Here is a 20,274-nt window from a genome sequence, read left to right as displayed (position 1 = left end):
AAGGCAAAAGGCTGCTGTTGATAAGCACAGAAGAGCCCAAGCCTTTAAAGAAAATGATTGGGTCTTGCTTAAATTTCCCAAGGCTTGATTAAGGCACGCCACGGGCAAGAATCCTACGGGACACCAAAAGTACTATGCTAGGTTAGCAAAAAGGTACTATGGTCCCTTCCAGATTCTTCGACCAATCAATGAGATGGCCTATCAACTCAAGTTGCCCAGCCATTGGCTCATACACAATGCTTTCCATGTGAGCCTACTAAAGCCTTACAAAGGAGAGCCACCTCGAGAACCAACTATTGAAGACCCACCGCAGATCGAGGACCAAGAAGTGGTGCTGCAGCACGAGTCCGTTCTCCGACATGAAACAAGGTATTAAGAGGCATTAAGACTATCCGACGGTATCTTATTAAGTTTAAGAATTATCCCTTTGAAGATGCTAAATGGATGCAAGGTATACAATTAAAGGATAAACTAAACCTTTTCAATGCTTACAATGCTTCCCTAGAGTAAGAAAATGTAGAAATGTTTAAAATGAACAAAGTTTTTGCCTTATAAGACTCTCTTTTTGTTATTTGTGCACAAACGTTAAGTAGTATGCATGCTTAGAATCAAGTTTGTGGAGACGACGTCTTCCAAACACCAAGTAGAGCTTGTCACTCTACTATGGAAGATTGATAGGACTAATGCGCAGACATGCTTGCGGCAGCCTTAGGCTCTCAAGCGCCAAATGGATTAGTCATCCATTCTGGAACGATGTCGTAGGGTAAGATAGGGATCCTCTACCCGCTAGAAAAAGGACTAATGAATAGGCTTTATCTTCTCTATCCCATAGTCAAGGACGACTATGATATCAAGAGAGAGGTAATGTCATAATAACTAATATCTAATTCTCCTAAATGATTTTCTCATGTTAAACTGATCATTTAATATGGGGAAGTACCAAGGGAGAAAAATCTAGATTATTGGTAAGGCTAGCAAACCGGCCACAATAGGGATCCAAAGGAGGGAAAATAGGGATCCAAAGGGGGGCCATCCGCAAAAGAGCAATGTGCAACAATGGGCTTTAAAGACCCTAAGGTTCAGCCCATTAAAACTTCCAAAATTCAAAGGTTGTGTCCAATGGTCAAATTTTAGGGAAATTGGATGCTTTGTGAGTGTACACAAAAGTCTTCAAGACTCCTATATAGGAGGGGGCGAGCCGTGTAAGTAGGGGATGAGAGAGAAACACACACACACACACACACACACACACACACACACACACACACATGCAAGCCCCTTTACACAAAGGGCATATTGGACACATGTCATCTCCCTAGCCCAATTGCCCATAAGGTGCACTCAAATCCTATTGGATGGCCATACAGGTGGACCAATGAGAATTAGGCTAGAGTAAATCTAGTTTAATTCATTTAAAAACACTTGATAAAAGAACCAATAAGAATTAAGCTCTCTAGAAGACTATTGGACAATCTCCCAAGGGGTCCAATGAGCATTCAACAGCCCAATGGCTTGCCTGATTCCTATTGGCTAGAAGGCAAAGGGGTACAATGAGAGTTTAGTTGCATTATTTAATTACCTAAAGCTCTCACAAAAGGGGAAAGGGGGACACATGTCACAAGGCTATCACTTATGCTTCTCAATTATAATTGGCTAAGCTTTGCAGGGTCCAATGGGGTGCCAGCAAGAGTAAATTGCAAGAGGGGTCGACCAAGAGAGAGAGGGGGCTGATTTTGGCAAGGCATTATCACACACACACTCGCACAATCTCATGTGTGAATCAAGAAGACTCTCTCTCTCCTTCTCAAGCTTTAATGGAAAGCTCATCATCTACTCCAAGCTTGTGAGAAGGGAGGCCTACACCAACTACTCTTGGCTTTGTGATGCAAATCCAACCAAGAACCAAGCTTCAAAGCATTCTCATCTCCTCTACCATGCTATTTACTATGCTATGCTAAGCTTTTATGAGTGATTATGTGAGGAGATATACTTCTTTCTCGTAAGACTACTCCTTCTTCCTCTCAATCTACTCTCATACCCCACTAGCTCTCACCATCTTCGAAGGTGTGTGAGGTCTTGGGACAGAGACCGTGAGGGAATTGATGTTGTGTTTTATAAGTGTGTGCACGGTGCTTGAACCTTCCATCTTCATTGCGCCATCAAGTTATTGAAGGAACACAAAGTATTGTATTGTAAAATGTCTCCCTTGTGATGGGGGAAACCTATAATACAAAGCCTTTTGGAGGGGGACCGGCTCCACGTAAATCAAGTCCTCAATTGTTGTCAATACTTAATTTATCTATCTTCTGAAGTATTGTTCATACCTAACTAACTAGGTGTTATGATTTTTGTTTCTCTCTCCATCCAAGCACTCTTGCTATTCTCATTAGGAATCTATTCTAATGAAATGCTCACTATGTCTATGCTATTTTCCGCTATACACAAGTTACTAGGCCACTAAATGTCACAATATACTTCAATCACTTGAAGATCTTCGGCCCATTTGAGTCTCTTCATATTTAGTTTGAAACCTTCTAACTCTCCCGCATTAATGAAGAAAATTCCACCAAATCCTGACCACTTGATCCTCCAAGTGGAAGGAGAAAATGTCTTATCTATCCATTTCATCACACTTTTTGGCATTGAATAGTGTCGAGATAGGCAAGACTTCATAAATCTAATGTTGAAATCCATGAGTTTGTGGTAGGCCTGATGGAAATCTTCCTACAAAGATGGGGATAATTCTCTCTATCTTTCTTTCTCTCCCTCTTTTCAATTAAATACGTCTTTAATTGAATTTGTCAAAGATCACTTATTTCAACCTAACACCTTAAACTTTTCTCTAGGTCCAAGATTTTAATTAACACACGCTTTGATACCACTTGTAAGATCCCCAACCCACCAATACCAAAATTGGGATGGGGTCCTTGATAGGTTTCTAGGCCTAATAAAAATCAGAGTTTTTAAACAAGACAAATCCAAGGAATAGACCTTTACCATTGACAATGGCTTGGGTCTATAGCCCTAGAAGAAGACCTAGTCATGTCTTGCATCAGAAACGATACAACATATCAAAAGTCCAAAACTATTTTGGCCCTATAACTTCCACAAGTTGGGCTAAGGTATCTTCAACCAACGCTTTTTTCCCCCTAATAGATGTGAGGGCATGATCGTTGTCATAAAATCTAATATCTCACTAACCCAAATGGTTTTCTCATATTAAACTGATCATTTAATGTGGGAGAATAAATGGGAACGAGAGTTAGAATAGAGACATGTGCTTCTAGACCTATCTCAGCAGGGGACCAAAAGGAGAGATGGTTGCATCTCAATTGGGGTCCAAAAGGAGACGGACTACCAAAGAGCAATGTGCAATAAGTGCTTCTAGACTTATCTCAACAGGGGACCAAGAGGAGAGATGGTTGCATCTCAATACGGATCCAAAAGGAGGTAGTCTATCAAAAAGCAACATGCATGTAATGGAGCTTAAAAGACCTTAGGGTTAGCTTCATTAAAGACCTCCAATAGTTAGTGTTAGAAAGTCCTTTGACCTTAGGCAAGCTAGGGTTGATCTTGAGGTGGGAACCCGACCTAAGCTTGAGGTGCTTGTCGTGCTTGCTGAATAAGGTGCTTGAGGTGCTTGTCGTGCTTGGTGACTACGGTGCTTGAAGTGCTTATCGTGCTTGATGACTAAGGTGCTTGTCGTGCTTGATGACTAAGGTGCTTGAGGTGCTTGTCATGCTTGATGAGGAAGGTGCTTGAGAAGCTTCCTATGCATGGGGGGTAAGGTGCTTGAGTCAAAAAGAGACCCTACAAAGGAGGGGAAAAGCCCCAAAGTTACGGGAATCTTTGACTTAACCTCCCACTCACCCAAAGGGCACCCTTTTCTCAAGGGGCACATGGGACACATGTCAGACTCTCCCTATGCTTAGCCACATGGTGTGCTTGAATGCTATTGGTTAGGCTAACGAGGGTTTTAATGAACTTCTAGTTCCATTCAACAAATATTTAGATATTTTCAAGCTCTCTCTCTCTAAGGGGTAAGGAGGACACTTGTCCAAAGACTACCCATGTACTTGAAATGCATGGGTGCATATGATTGGCTAGGGGGGGAGGGGTCCAATGAGCTTGAGGCATGAGCAAAACTTAGAACTCGCCCCAAGCAAGCAAGGGGTGTGTTGGGGGGGGGGGGGGGGGGGTATACACCACTCACACATTCATTTTGTGGATTCATTCTCACTTGGTGAAAGTAGAGAAACTCCACCTCCTTCTCCAAGCTTGTGATAAGTGAGAGCCTACACCAACACTTTTGGCTATGGAATGTAAATCCAACCAAGAGCCATGCTTCAATGCTTAAGCTTGCCATCTTCTCCGTCTTCATTACTATGCTATTATGTATGCTAGCAAGAAGAGTGATGATAAGTGAGGAACTATTTCTTTCTCCTATGGAATGTTTATTCTTCCTCTTCCCTACCCTCATTCCCTGCTAGCTCTTTCCACTATCGAAGGTGTTTGAGGCCTTGGGACTGAGGCTTGGAATAGTTAATGCTTTCTGCAAAGTTTATGTTATGCTTGTGATGCATGAAGCTTTCCATCTTCATTGCATCACCTAGGTCACAAGGAGCACAAAGATTGTATTGTACCAAGCCTCTCTTGATGGGAGAAACTATAATACAAATGCCTATTGGAGGGGGGACCGGCTCTATATGAATCCGGTTCTCAACTATTGTCATGTTCTCTAAACTCTCTCTCAGCTTGCAAAAGTATTGTTCATGCCAAGTTAACTAAGTACCAGGTTTATGTTGGTACCATCAATTAAGTTCACCCACTATGCTCACAAAGTAATCTCACAAAAGTGCTTCATCTAATTTCCTAATTCCTCTACTCTCAAAATTCATATGCCATTTTCATTATAATCGCTGGTGGACTCCTCTTCCAAGTGAAGAAATTTTCTAAACATTTTTAGTGCGCAGAGATGGATAGTTACCTGACTAATCAGGTCCACCCGTCCATGATTGATAACCTTAGTCAATCCCCACTTACCACCCCGCACTCACACATGATTCTTTTGTTTTCTACTTACTATCACATTGTTTTAACATTTAAAATAATGGTTTCTTTTAACTTTACGTCACAGTGATTCCTTCGATCAAGTATTAAAGACAGCTTTGAAAAGCATTCTTTTAGCAAACAAACATCTTTAAACTTAAGACAGGGTACTGTCAATCAAAAATATTGTCCATAATAACCATGAAGAGTAGTCTTCTTGTCTCAAGATCACCTAAGGGTGAAAAAAGGCACCCATTCCTTGCTCACAATCCGGGGTGGATAAACCCCCACCCAGGGTTCGGGGTGCCCATACACCAAACCAGTTGCCCATACAACCGGGCGGCTTCCCTAGGATAAAAACGGTATCCTAACATATGTAGAAACATCAAGACATAACACGGTGTAGAAATCATTGTTCATGGGGGTAACAAACTTATCCGTGGCTGCAAAGCCATCATTATTCATCAAAATACTTAAAAGTTTAATTAGAAAAATTAATCAAAGCTTAAGCTAATTTTTTAATTAACTAAAATCAAACTAATAACCTCGATTGATTACAAAGAGCTTTTTCTCTCTAAGTAATTTTTGTGAGGTGTTCTCTTATTCGTTAGAAAAATCTGCCAAGACTCCGAGTTTGAGTTCAATTGTGGAGAGGGGGGGCCTATTTATAGATTTTTAGGGTTCATAGGCTATGTTTGGCAGTTTCTTGCACTTCAAGGCAGTCCCTAGCCTCCCCCTAGCGCTTCCTGCTGCTTAATCTGGCGTGGTAAGGCTCATCACTGCTCCACACAGTCCCCAGATGCTCCAAATCGACCCTGCTATTTTTCTGACCCATTACATGCTTAATTTTGAAAATATCTGTAAATATCTAGAGGATTTTATGATAAAAGTCTTTTAGCAATGATTACCAAGACCTTACAATTTATTTAGTTAATTTGATCAACATTATAAACTTCCAGTGGCCATAACTATGTCAGTTTTTATCGGAATTCAGTTTGAAAATTTCTAACCATAGTAAAGTCATGATTACGGTTCCAAAAATAGCAATTTTTTCCACGATTGAACAATTCTACATTGCTTTTTCAATAATCATATCAATTTGATTAAGCTTTATACAATCTTTAACGTTTCAGAAACTGGAAACCTTACAATAGGTGTATCGTCTTTGCGCCATGATGGTAGCTCTATATTACTAGAGCCCAAATACTCAATATCCAAATCTTCTATCGGGGGTCCTATATACATCCCTGTAGGAATGGTCCACTAAATTCACTATTGTTATAACCCCACATTGTCTAAGATATATAGCATTGTAGCCCCAATCTTGAACCATCTATAGTTTAAAGTTGTCTCACGAGTGGTCTCCCCAATATGATGTCATAGTTTCATTTTGCCCCAAAATCTACAATGGCAAAAGAAATTTCATAGTCAACTATCACTCCTTCCAACAATCCTAAGGGTCTTTCTTCATGTCCGTCTACCAGTTGCAGTTTCATTTTTCCTAATTTTTGGTTTCCCCATGCTTCCCACACCTATTCTTTTATGGAAATCCATGCTTCATTGTCTAGTATGACAAAGATTTAACTCAACAAGCAATGTAGTATTACCCTTTTATCCTTCATAATGTTCTCCCACTTTGTTCACATGAACAAACTTAACTATTTTTCCTGAAGAATTTTCTTGGTTTAGTTGCTTGATATGTTAATTGGTTAACACTTTGACTCCCATTTTTGCTAAAAAAATTTACAAATCATTCCACATGTGTGGTCTGAGTTTTAACCATGCTCCCATAGTCATAGTGCATTGATTGAAGTGGATAGGATAGAATGTGAATTGCTCACATCAAGGGTCTCTTTCATTGTGTATACCTTGGTGGTTTTGAAAATTATCAATCCTTGTTCATGCCCTCCCAAGTATGGGAGTAAAGTTTTGAGGGTATTGGCATTTGAAGCCTCAAAAGTGTTTTGACCCACAATCCCAATACAACGACTACATATCTACTTCCATTAGAGGATGCTCCATGAATAATTCTTCAACAGGAGTTGAATGCTTCTCCAAATTCACTTTGTTTCTAACCCTCACTCTTTTCCATAGTTTTCCAGGCCAATCTTCATCAATAGACAAAATTCCTTCCCCAACCCATGTCCAGAGTCTAGACTATTTCCTCTTTTGAAATGGTCTCCTTTGGTTTTGAATGATCGAGCTTTATTAGTTCTTGTTTTTGGGCTTCCAAAATCTCTTATGTTATCTTCACTAATCTTTGAAAGGCTTCAAGTTTCTCTATTTCAAGCTTAGGATGTGGATAGTTTTTCCATCCGTTTTTCATGTTTTGCCTCGCTTGTAATCCTCCTTGGTATGCTTCTAGAGCAGCATTGATTCACTCATAGACCTTGTCTACCAAGACAGATCCTGCTGATTTGGTGGAAGGCTCCAATACCTTTTTAGACTTAGTTTTGTCTCCTTTTTCCGTGATTTCTTGGGCTTTAGCCTCCACTTGAGCCTCAAATTGTTGTTTCCTTTCCTCATTGCGTCTCCATTGAAGACTTGACACTCTCATGTGAATTTTTTGTTTCTTTTCCTTATTCTTGAAATTCTTTAGCCCTTTTTTCAATTTCTACCTTTTTGTTCCGCTTTATCAATGAGATTCTATGCCTTCTTGCTCTTTTTGATGACTTGTTACTTCCTTCAACATCCTCAGCATTGTTTTGTTTTTGGAGCTTTGTTTGAGCTCTCATCAAAAAATTATAGGCACTATTCGTTTACCCTAAGATGAGGCTGATAGAATTCATTCTACCACATTCAATGTTGATTTTTTATGGCTATTTGGTTTCTAGGATAGTCCTCTAAAAAGTGATGCCCTTTCTTGCTAGGTACCAAGTTTTGACTTAGCTCTTTACACTCATTCTTCCATTCATCATGGGATCCACAATTATGACAACACCTTGTCTTGGTTTAGGCCCATTTACACTCACATGTATTGGATTCACTTTGATATGCATATGATTAGCTGGTTCAATCTGAGGTGGTTGCATATACCAGTCCCCATTAATTGGCATCAAAGAGGTACTTTTTCCTTCATAGGACATGACAAGAACCATGGCTTGTTTTCTCACTTGTTCTTTAGGTTGCATCTACTCAAGGGAACTTGGATTCCTACTAGTTTAGTGTTTTTATCCTTGTGTCTCCATAGGTATATATTCTACATCTCCATTGTACCTTGGCCTATAGGTTTCATGGTTTGTCCACTTGCCTTCTATGGCACACCATCTAAGTTGTTTCCTTGGAGCCACAAGTTGTTCCCTTGGGGAGCCCCCTGTCTTAACAATTTTTTTCTTTAAAGAGTATCCATCAATTGTCATTTTCCTCAATGCTTCTCTATAATCTTCCATGGTGGAATTTTTTGTTCGACTCACTTGTGTATGCATAGCATCTTTTGTCTTGCCACTCCCTTTATCTACTTCTTGGGCATCTTCCTCATAGATCTCACAATTTTTGCATAGCTCAATAGCATCATGTATGCAAGTCTCCAATGTGGCATGTCTCATTCTATACAAGCTTGTGTGTAATGCTTTATTTGACAAGCCTCCCGAGAAGACCAAAACAAGTCTCTCTCATCTAGGAAGTTCTCTCTTCAGACATTGTGTTTGATTCCCAGTTTAGCAAACAAAGCAACAAATCTTTGTGCTAGAATATGAAGGTCTAGATTCAAGATTTTGGAACCGTGGTAACGCCTTGCCCTCTAGTGTCATTCCAAAACCCTCATATTGTGTGTGGAAATCATAGACTCATTTTGTTTTAAGTACTTGATGGAATCTTGCTAGGTGATCACGAGGATCTCTTGTGCCATCATTCCTTTTCACCCATTTTTAAAAATCAACCGCTCTTACCTCTCTAACCCATTCTTGTTGGTGTTTGGTATCCCCAATCCTAGACCTTCATATCTCTTGTGCCATCATACCTTTTTACCCATTTTTTTAAAATCAACCGCTCTTACCTCTCTTGCATGGTCTAACCTTTCTTGTTGGTGTTTGATATCCCCAATCCTAGACCTTCAAACAAATTTGAGTCTAATCTTATCCCATTCAATCTATTGTTGGTTTGTTGGTCATCATATCTATCCGGTTTTGCATGGATTCCTCCATTGATCCAAACTTGTGGGAGAAATTCCCCACTATGGTGCACAAAGAAGATGTGTATAATGGTTGAGATGACTCCGCTTGAGTCGGATAACCACTCATTAGATATTGCAAGCCAAATTTTGAGGTATAGCTTGATGTGTAGGATGTATCTATTGGTTTGCTCTCAATCTTGCTCTTATAAGAGTTGCAATATTTTTTAATATCTACATGTGTAGATAGCCCTTAACTAGCTCACCCTTGCTTAGTGCAAACAATCTCTTTTACTCCCAAAGGCCGTCATTACCTAAGAGAGGAATGTTTTCATAACATTGTGTAATATCAGCAGTGAAGATGCAATAGATGTCCGTAGGTAGGTTGATAAAAACCTTCGATGAATTCTTAGCAAGCCAAAAAGTACAACAATCAATACCATTAAATCTTTTAAGGTTTGTTCTTTGTTTAGCACAAAGATTGCAAACCTCTATCATGACTATATTGAGGTAGGAAGTAACATCTTTTGTAACACAAGTAAAAATACCGTTCGATGCATCTGAAATCCAACGGAACTTTTGTTTCTGTTTTTTTAAAGTAGGGAACAACATGGGAAGCTTACTTGACGTTTCTTCGTATCCAATATTGTTCAAATCCTTAAGTAATGCCAAAGCATATTCGTTAGTGATTCATTTGCCTTTTCAAATTCATTACCATGCAACCTTACCTAGACAACATCATAAACAAGCTTTTTACAGATAACAAAGACAGTGTTGGCAGTTTTATAGAGGCCAACTATAAACCAATCACGAATCAGATTATGGTATTCTTGCATAATTTTTGGAGTAACCCAAGTAGTATCCATGCTGAGCCATTTAATTGGCAAAAGAATAACCTTTGAAAAAAGATCGTCTTAATCTTTTCAGCAAGATCCTGTAGGATCAGTTGCTCCAATTGGAGCTTTAAGGCCAAGTCAGTCAAACAATCCAATAGTGCGGACAGTGCCATTCAAGGATTTAAAGGCTCCACATGTATGTGATTCAAACCCATTCCAAGTAAATCTTGAAGAGAAGATACCTTTACAATAGTTAGGTTTGTCGTACAAACATGTGATCCAAGTTTACCAGAATCCCTATAGTATGAGGTAAAACTCTCACATTTACACCCCAAATTGGGGTCATGTCTCAAAAATTCATTCGAGTACACAAAGCCCTTAATAGGGTAAGAATATTTCCATCAAAACACAACATTTTCAATCACAAAATGATTTCCATATACCAAATCAAAGCATTCAAATGTTACCATATACATGTGGTAGTGATGTGTGTAAACACACTTAGGGCCGCCGCGGCATTTTTTCCCTATTTAGGAGGTTTTTTCCCCCGTCCATTGTATATACGCCCATTCATTCTAGGGCTATCTATCTTTCCATTGCACACTAAGTAACACACTCTCTATTGTGTGACTTGATCTTCCTGCGTCTTCTCCAAGCTGTGTGTGTTTCTTTCAACCCGAATTCCAACAATAGGTATCAGAATAAGTTGCATCCTCTCGGGCTTAGTCATTAGCATCTCTAGCACACGCCTTTTAATGAGCTTTGGTGAGCATTTGTAGGTCAATAAAATTCTTGGGAGATTTCGTAGACCTCAATCTGCTCAGATTTGTGATTCAGGCTCACACAGGCTGTTTCATCATTTTGTGTAGAATTTATGTCAGTGTCGTTTTCTGCATAACAGGTCCCTTATAGTCTTCTACAGTTTTTGCTATATAGCACGTGTTGTTCTCGCTTCTTTCTCCTCTTTTCGGACAGTTTTCACATCAGGTGCATCATTTACCATGGCTGACAACAACACAGATGTGTTCAAGATGTTTGTTGTTGAGGACAGGTTGGATGGGGACAATTACCATCTATGGGCTTACATGATGCAACATGTTCTTGTGTCAAAGGGCGTTTGGAATATTGTGCAGGGCATTGATGTACGCCCTGGTTCTGAGGATGTAGGCATGTTGAGGATGTTGCAAGGATTGTTGTTGTTAGAGTTGTTTTGCCTACGGTAGAACAAGCTCGTTGGGATGTAAAGGATGCACAGGCTCATGCATTGATTGCGTTGTTTGTGAAGCGCACCATTACTCCTCACATTTGTTTAGGTCTTACTAATGTTGAGGATGTTGCAGGTCTTGCTGCAAGGATTGTTGCTGTTAGAGTTGTTTTGCCTACAGTAGAACAAGCTTGTTGGGATGTAAAGGATGCGCAGGCTCATGTGTTGATTGCATAGTCTATGAATCACACCATTACTCCTCACATTCGTTCAATGAAATGTGCAAAACAGGCTTGGGATATTCTAGTTGGTCTTTATGCAAGTTGTAATGATACAAAAATTGCATTGCTGCGTAAAGAGCTGAAGTCAAAGATTATGCATGAGGAAGATGATGTGGACACTTTCCTTATTGGTGTCAAGGATAGCAATGAGCAACTTATTTCTGCAGCTGAAGTCATTTCAGACAGTTCCCTTGTGCAGATTGTTCCTGATGCCTTACCAGATTCTTATCATACTTTTGCTAGTACTTGGAGACTAATGACCCAAGGAAATCCTAAAGTTGTCAAGTTTGATGCATTATGCACATTGATACTCCAAGAGTCACTTTCCAAAAAAAGCAGGACTAGTCAGTTGAACAGGCTTTTATTGTTGCTCAAAGAAAGGGTGGTAATAGCAATGCAGCCACTTCTTATGGTTCTTCTACGAGTGGAAAATCACATGTTCCTAATGCTTCTATTGGCAGCAATTTGTCAGGAAATTCTGGTGATAAGGGAAAAAAGAAGATGCGCTGAGATTTTTGTAAATCTAATGATCGCTTGATCAAGCAGTGTCCTAAGTTGAGGACCAAAGAGGCTAATAAGAAAGAGGGTGGTTTCACTGCAAATGTTGGTTCCACTACAAATGCAGCTATTGTTGAGTCTTTCATGAAAGGAGATTGTGATGCTGATGTGATGCAGAATGGGATTTTAGTGCAGAGTGTACCTATAATCCTGTTGTCCATGATACATGCATGTCAGTTGCTGCAAATTCACATGTGTGGTATTTTGACAGTGGTGCTACAAAGCACATTACCTCACATCGTGATTTGTTCACATCTCTTGAGTCTGCCCCTCATGGGAATTCAGTAACTTGTGCCAATAATGCCTCTTATCCAGTTCAGGGAGTTGGAAAGATTGTGCTTATTGCTACAAATGGCAGTTCTTTCACACTTGTTGATGCAATTTATGTACCTGGGATTAAGAAGAATCTTTTGTCTTTATTTGCACTTGCTAGACTTGGTCTTGTAGTCAAATTTGTGGATAATAGATGTAAAGTACATGATCTCAGTTTCGGTGATGAAATTGTTGCATCTGGCATTTTATGTCGTGGGTTGTATAAGCTCACTTTGTATGACAAGTATGGACATAATTTTGCAAATGCAGTTTTGGATTCAAAGGCTATTTCAGATTCAAAACTTTGGCATGCATGTTTTGGTCATGTGAATTTTGCCAGTTTGCTGCGTTTGCAAAAATCCGATATGGTTGCTTCCTTGATGCGTCTTGAAGCACCTGTCAAACACATTTGTGAAGGCTGTATTTTGGGTAAGATGCAGCGTTTTAAGTTTCCAAAGGATGGTTCAGTTAGGGCCACATGTAGGTTGCAGCTTGTGCATAGTGATGTTTGTGGGCCCATGCAAAATCCGTCCTTGGGAAATTACCTTTACTTTGTGACTTTCATTGATGATTACTCCAGGCATGCATGGGTATTTCCGCTTAAAGCGAAGTCCAAAGTTTTTATGTGCTTCAAACAATTTCTGGCTATGGCTGAAAATGTCTCAAAATGTACTATGGGCACCCTCCGTTCTGGCTATGGCTGAAAATGTCTCAAAATGTACTATGGGCACCCTCCGTTCCGATCGAGGGGGAAAGTATATGTCTCATGAATTTAATGCATTTTTGGCTAGTCGTGGGATAAAACACCAATGTATAGTGTCTTATACGCCTCAGCAAAATGGTGTTGCTAAGAGGAAAAATGGATCACTTACAAAAATGGCACGATGTATGGTCAAAAGTCAAGCTTTGTCGCATTCTTTTTGGCTTGAGGCCATCATGTGTTCCACTTATGTACTTAATAGGTGTCCTATGAAAGCTTGGCAATCTATTACTCCATATTAAGCATGGCATGATAGAAAGCCTTCTATGGAGCACATGCGTGTTTCTAGTTGTTTGGCATATACTTTGGTGCCACAAACACAACGTAGAAAATTGGATGATAAGGCTGTCAAATGTATTTTTGTTGGTTATAGTGCTGAAAGCAAAGGTTACAGGTTGTATCATCCACAAACAAAGCGTATTCTGGTTTCACGGGATGTTGTGTTTGTGGAAGATTCTGTTCAGTCATTGTTGTCATGTACTAGAGACCGTAATATAAGCTCACAAGACATTTATGACACTTTGTTGCCTCTTTTCAGTGGTGGAAGTACAAATGTAAATTCCAATTAGGCAAATGTACAGCCTATGGGGGTTTCAAAAAATGTTACAGATGTACCTATTATTGATGTATATGTACATGCTGAGGAAAGGGTTGAAAATGAGCAGTTTAGAGATATGCCAAAATTGCTGGTGCATACATTGCATGATAGTAAATTGGATGCACCTTTGTCTAGTCTCACTTGTTCAAGTTCTTGCCATGCATCAGATTGTTATGCTTTGGTTGTGTCTAGCCTACATGATGTTGAGGAACCTCTATCTTTTGATGAAGCACAGAATTCAAAAAATTGGATGGCTCCCATGCAATCAGAATATGATGCACTTATAGAAAATGACACATGGACTTTATGTGATTTGCCTCCTGGCAAAAAGGCCATTGGTACAAAGTGGGTTTACAAGTTGAAACGCAAGTCGCATGGTGAGATTGATCACTATAAGGCTCGACTTGTTGCAAACGGTTATGCACAGCAAAAAGGCATAGATTATAAGGAGACTTTTGCTCCCACTTGTCGTATGACTACTGTGCATTTTCTATGTGCATTGGCAGCTCATTTTGGTTGGGATGTACATCAATCGGACATTGTTACTGCTTTCTTGAATGGTGACATTTTGAGGAAGTTTATGTAACGTAGCCTCACATTTTTGTCAAAAAAGGACAAGAGGATAAGGTGTGCAAATGTAACAAAGCTTTGTATGGGTTGAAGCAATTCCCTCGTGCTTGGTATGAAAAGGCTGACACTCATTTGGTCAAATGAGGCTTTCGTAACAGTCCAATAGAAAGCACATTGTATGTAAAGCGTGAGGGTGATGTACTTCTCATTGTGGTTCTTTATGTAGATAATTTGATGATCACTGGACCAAATGAGAGACATATTGCTAAATTTAAGACTGATTTGAATGCTACATTCAAGATGAAAGATTTGGGGTTGTTGCATCATTACTTGAGTATACAATTTAAGCAGTGTGATGGTGGTATTGCCTTGTGTCAGAAAAGTTACATAGAGACATTGCTATGTAAGTTTGGACTTGAGGATTGCAAACCTATTGCCACTCCCATGGAAACAAGTTTGAAATTGAGTCTTCATGATACAAAATTGTTGATAGATGCCTCATTTACGTATGTAACACGAGGTCAGATATTCAGTTCGCGTCTCACAGGTCAGCAGATTTATGCATAGCCCAGGGTCTTAACATTGGCACACTCTCAAGAGGATTTTTTGCTACTTGAGTGGCACTTTACATCTTGGCTTGTTTTATCCCAAGGGGGATCATTGCCGCCAGACTTACATGCTTTTTCGGACTCAAATTGGGCTGGTTGTTTTGACACACGAGTGTCCATAAGTGGTTTTTGTTTCATGCTTGGCAGTTCATGTATATCATGGTTGAGCAAGAAGCAACCTATTGTGGCCACTTCTAGTTGTGAAGCTGAGTACATGGCAGTCTTCACAACTACGGTTGAATGTGTATGGCTCAGACACCTTATAGCTTATTTGGGCATTGACAGGACACAACCAACACTATCTACACTAACAGTCAAAGCGCATTGGTAGTTGCGAAGAACCCAATTTTTCATGCTCTTAGCAGGAGAGATCAGCTTGGCTTATCTGCCAACATAGGACAACCTTGCAGATCTTTTCACAAAGGCATTGTCTCGTGAGAAGTTTGAAGCTTTGGGCTTACTCCCCTTTGTGGACTGATCATGTCCTCAGAGCATGGCACTTCCCTTTACTCATGCGCCAGCTCTTGTTCACAGCATCACTCTAGGGGGGATTTGTTACCATATACATGTGGTAGTGATGTGTGTGACACACTTAGGACCGTCGGGGCATTTTTCCCCTCTTTAGGAGGTTTTTTCCCTTGTGCATTGTATATACGCCCATTCATTCTAGGGCTATCTATCTTTCCATTGCACACTAAGTAATACACACTCTATTGTGTGCCTTGATCTTCCTTCGTCTTCTCCAAGTTGTGTGTGTTTTCTTGCAACCCTAATTCCAACATCAACAAAAATTGATCTTGGTGAAAAGAAATCCAAAATTCTATTGGTGAAATGACAATGAATGAAATTTCCACTACAATTCCCAGTCTTGCTTGGTAAAAAATGCATCTCGATCTCATTGACCGCTACCTGCACAGTCACATTTCCAAAAGATGTTTAATAGGCAACCCACAATCCCTTCCTCTTGTAAAGCTTCTAGATTTTCCTCTTCCAAAACTAGAGTCAACCAAAGAAGAGGGGGTAAGAAAGGAAGTAAACGTGGAGTTAGGAGTTAGAAGCGTGTTGGGTCTTTTTTGAGAAGGGGACTCATCATCTTCAAAGTTAGGCTTCAGATGACCCAAAATTGTTTTATTTCCTTTGTAAGAACCATAAGTGGTAAGGAGCATCCCAGGTTCATTTGCCCCAAGCTCTTTGAGCATGGCTACCACAAAAGTACGAAATTGTATGAAGGCAGTTTGTGCCAAAACCAACTCCTTGGCTTGTCCACCTAACCAAGAGCAGATCAGAGTAAGATGAAAGGAGGTAGGTTTCTCTGGGAATATAAATTCCAGATTGTTGAGAGCAAACCAAACAGCATGGTTGAACCATATAATTCTTAAGTCGCAAGAAGCTTTAGGGTCAAGAAATCTACAAGCACAATTGAGATATGGTTTGTAAATATTCCAGACTGATTCATCATAATAATCAGCATTGTTCTTACTAAATTCCATGAGACCTTTGGTTCTCACATAAAGACCTGCATTAGAGCTACATTTCTTAAAATCCAAAAAATTCATGTTGAACGGGGCTTTAATGAGCTCACCCTTGTCCAAACATTGCACTCCTTTAAGTACTTTTGGCTGAGAATCCTCCATTGTAGCAAATGGTAGATTTGCCAAAAATACCCAGGTCTCTATTGAGATAGGAGCCAGAAAACCTCAAAAGCTTATGTTCCACCCCCAAAGATTCAACCTCCACTTGTGGTATAGGTAGAAAGGGGAAAATTCTAGAAACCTTAGGTACCAATTCCAAAAATGAAGTCTCACTAAGAGAACATAATTTTTTCTGAAACTCTTTAACAGCTTCAATAGGAGGACCATCTCTACAAAAAATACTACTGGTAGGAGGGAGAATTGAAACAGTCGGGGCCGCGACAAAGCTCGGGTTGAGCCCACATTGCTTCCTGAGAAGATTAGCAAGTCCAGCACCATCCAAAGAGGACTTAGCCAAGTCCTGTTTGTGAGATTTTGAGATAGTCGAGATAGTAGCTATTATGTCGGTAATAACTGAGACAGCCTCCTTACTGTTTCTAACCAAAATAGCCAAAGTTTGACCCATTTTTCAATGGAGACGGTGTGAACCAGGCAGGTATTAGGGTTATTGGAAGAGGCCACAATGAGAGTTGATACTTCAGCATCTTGTATGCATCTAAGAACCAAAAGAGAAGCCCTTGAAAGCGGCTCCATCGGTAAATCCAATCCTTGATACAAGGTAACAACCTGAAAGAGGCATAGTTAGACCTGTCTCAATAATTAAAATTCTAGAAAGGATATTTTATGAGAGGTTGAATCTAAGAATTTTTCTAGGCAAGGAAAGCATATTGTATAGTTTACAGTGTAACAGTGCAGTAGTTTGGTAGCCGCCTCAACCTTCAATCGGTCAGAAAACTATCATAAAGACTGTGTGAAGCTAGCCCCTTTGAGCTCAGATTGATTGTTCCACTAGAGCAACCTGACCTAGCGCAGTACTGGGAGACTAGTCTTGATCCACTTGTAAGAGGAGATCTAAGTGCAATTGTGTATGTTTTTGTTATCTACATATATTACCCAGAAACGAACATTTACATGTTCAAAGACCAAGAGACCCAGATAAAGACAAGGTTTTTGTACAAAATAAACATGGATGGCAAAATTTTATACAAATGAATAAAATTAGCTTGGTACAAGTCACCATCCTAAACGGTAAAAATTCCTTCACAAAACTTCAAACCAGCAGCCGATCTTCCAAACAGTAAAGTAACCAAAAAGCTAAACCAAAGAGAGTAGCCCTCACCTGCACCCATAGAAACAACACAACAAGTTAGCATTGGCTTTGTATGTAGGTGATGCATGGGCATCCTAGTTGTTATCCATGTCACGAAGGTACAAATTTTTTGGTGAAAGTAAACTATCATTGAAAGATAATTTACATGAGACTTTGATAGACAATTACACCAACATAAACAAAACCTCAACAGCCTATCGATGAATAGTTTCATAACAACAGCCCACGATTAACACTAGAAGTATTTATGTGCTAAAGGTATTTATAATTAATCTCCTTATTCTTGCACAGACCCTTTTCCTAGTCCACACCATGTTCTTAGCCGCAAATGAGGCCACATAATCAGCCCTAGCTGCTTTAAGCTTTGTCAAGATCTGCGCCCTCTTGATAAGATCAACAACAATACTCATTCGTGCAATCAACTTATACTTTGGTACTTCTTGGTAATAATAGACAAACCGTTTCGAGAATTATTAGTATCGCAACCCACATATACACTATCTTGTATTAAAAAAAAAAACCAAACTGGTTCTGCCTTTATGGTGAACATCACCAGCAAGTATTATGCCGGATTTCAACAAAAGTCGGAGGAACTCTTGATCCTCATCAATTAGAAACTATACGCAATTATCATACAAGCTAAAGTAGATTTGTTGAGACAGTTATGTACCATCCTAACCTGTAACTATAAACACATACCCTCCCTTGGGCTGGTCCCGTGAATTTTTTTATATGGATCCCTCTGACCTCTTGTAGTAATAGAAAATTGGAGGCAAATCAACCCCTCATTCAACTTAGAAATACGCCACAACGTGTCCATGTACCTAGACCCATTAGCCGTGCATAAAACACAAGCAGATAATATAGTAAACCAAGCGATTGGGAGTCTTACTCCAGGAAGAGACAGCCCAGGCAGTTGCTATAATACTCTCATCGGAGATATCTTGTGCATTTAAGGAAACATGTATAGACTAGTCTTACACAATACAGTATCCATAGCCCATCATCAGTCAAGTATTCATCAACACTAGCTCAACTGGATCAGCTATCTCCTTAGTCAGCACCACCGATTGGACTTCTGTATTTTTTTCCAAATGGTTTTTATTTGGAAATAAGTAAACCTACAAAGTCCTGCAAAGTTCAGGTAACCCTATCATACCAGCCATGCATTTCCAAGGTTCCAAGATATTATCGATTAGCAGAATTCCATTAGGTGTCCGTAAACCAGATATCAAACGACATTAAAAAAACATTTTTTGTTATAATTATACAGTATCAGACAGGGGAAATTACCGTTGAGCCATGTCTGCATAAATTAGAAGGCTGTTACAACTCATGGTTTTAGAATAATACAAGATTAGCAACCCTTCACTAGCATAATTATCAGCCTATATGCGGCTCCATTTTCCAGGGATTGTCTTCCACAAAAGGTTTTGGGCATTCGGCCTTTTCTCACCGACACTACAACATTTTGAGGTTTTCTTTGTGTGGGTCAGATATTGGGCTTATTGGACCCTGTGGCGTCAGTGTAATGCTTACATGTTCCATTGTACTCATGCAGACCCGTTTCCACTCTTCAAGCTTTCTCTTAGGCAATCATTACGGTTTGCTTTAGAAGTTGGTGATATCATTACAGAGATACATCGGCTTTCTTATGAATGTTTCTAGCTACATTGTACAGCTGAGTAGTTATGTGTTCTTTCCCTTGCTTTCAGGTTTCCCACTAGTAAATTAATGAAATCAATTTACAAAAAAGTATGTGTGTCTTTGTATGTATTGTGCATCATCTTCATTTATCCATCTCCACCTCTCTCCATGCTTTCTTATATAACGTCCCCCCTCTCTCTCTCTCTCTCTCTCTCTCTCTCTCTCTCTCTCTCTCTCTCTCTCTCTCTCTCTCTCCCGTTGCCCTAGCGCCCCGTCTTGCATAGTTGATGTCACTCTTTTTAGCATATAAAGGAGAAGAACATGGTTTTATAGTTGGGGGCAATATGGATGGCGTAAACATATAAAGGCAAGTGTGTTTTCTCTTTTTAGAGAAAATGTGGTTTTATAGTTGGGGGCAATATGGATGTTGTAATGTATGAAGCGTGACACATTAGATTCTTCAGAAGCCAAAATATATTGGTGGAAGAGAGAGAGGGGGAGAGAGAGAGGGGGGGGGGGGGGGGGGGGGGGGGGGGGGGGGGGGGGGGGGGGGGGGGGGGGGGGGGGGACTATGCTGTGGGAGGAAATGAACATATTTTGCATAGTTTATGTGAATCGTTTCCATTGCCTCAGTGTCGCGTCTCGCATCGAGGGGGAGTGGGAGCTATGCAAAATGGCTAAGATGGTGGGTACCATCAACAACGGGATAGGCTTAAACATATAAAGGCAAGTGCGGTTTTCTTTTTAGCAAAGAACATGGTTTTATAGTTGGGAGCAATATGGGTGGTGTAATGTATGAAGCATGACCCATTGGATTCTTTAAAAGCCAAAATACATTGGCGGTCATGTGTGTGTGTGGGGGGGGTGGGGGGAGAGAGAGAGAGAGAGAGAGAGAGAGAGATAAATATGATTTTATAGTTGGGAGCATTATGGGTGATGTA

The sequence above is a fragment of the Adiantum capillus-veneris genome, chromosome 13 (genome assembly GCF_014529385.1).
Source record: "Adiantum capillus-veneris isolate H3 chromosome 13, ASM1452938v2, whole genome shotgun sequence".
NCBI classification, from domain to species: Eukaryota; Viridiplantae; Streptophyta; class Polypodiopsida; order Polypodiales; family Pteridaceae; genus Adiantum; species Adiantum capillus-veneris.
Note: the sequence above shows the minus strand (reverse complement) of the source record.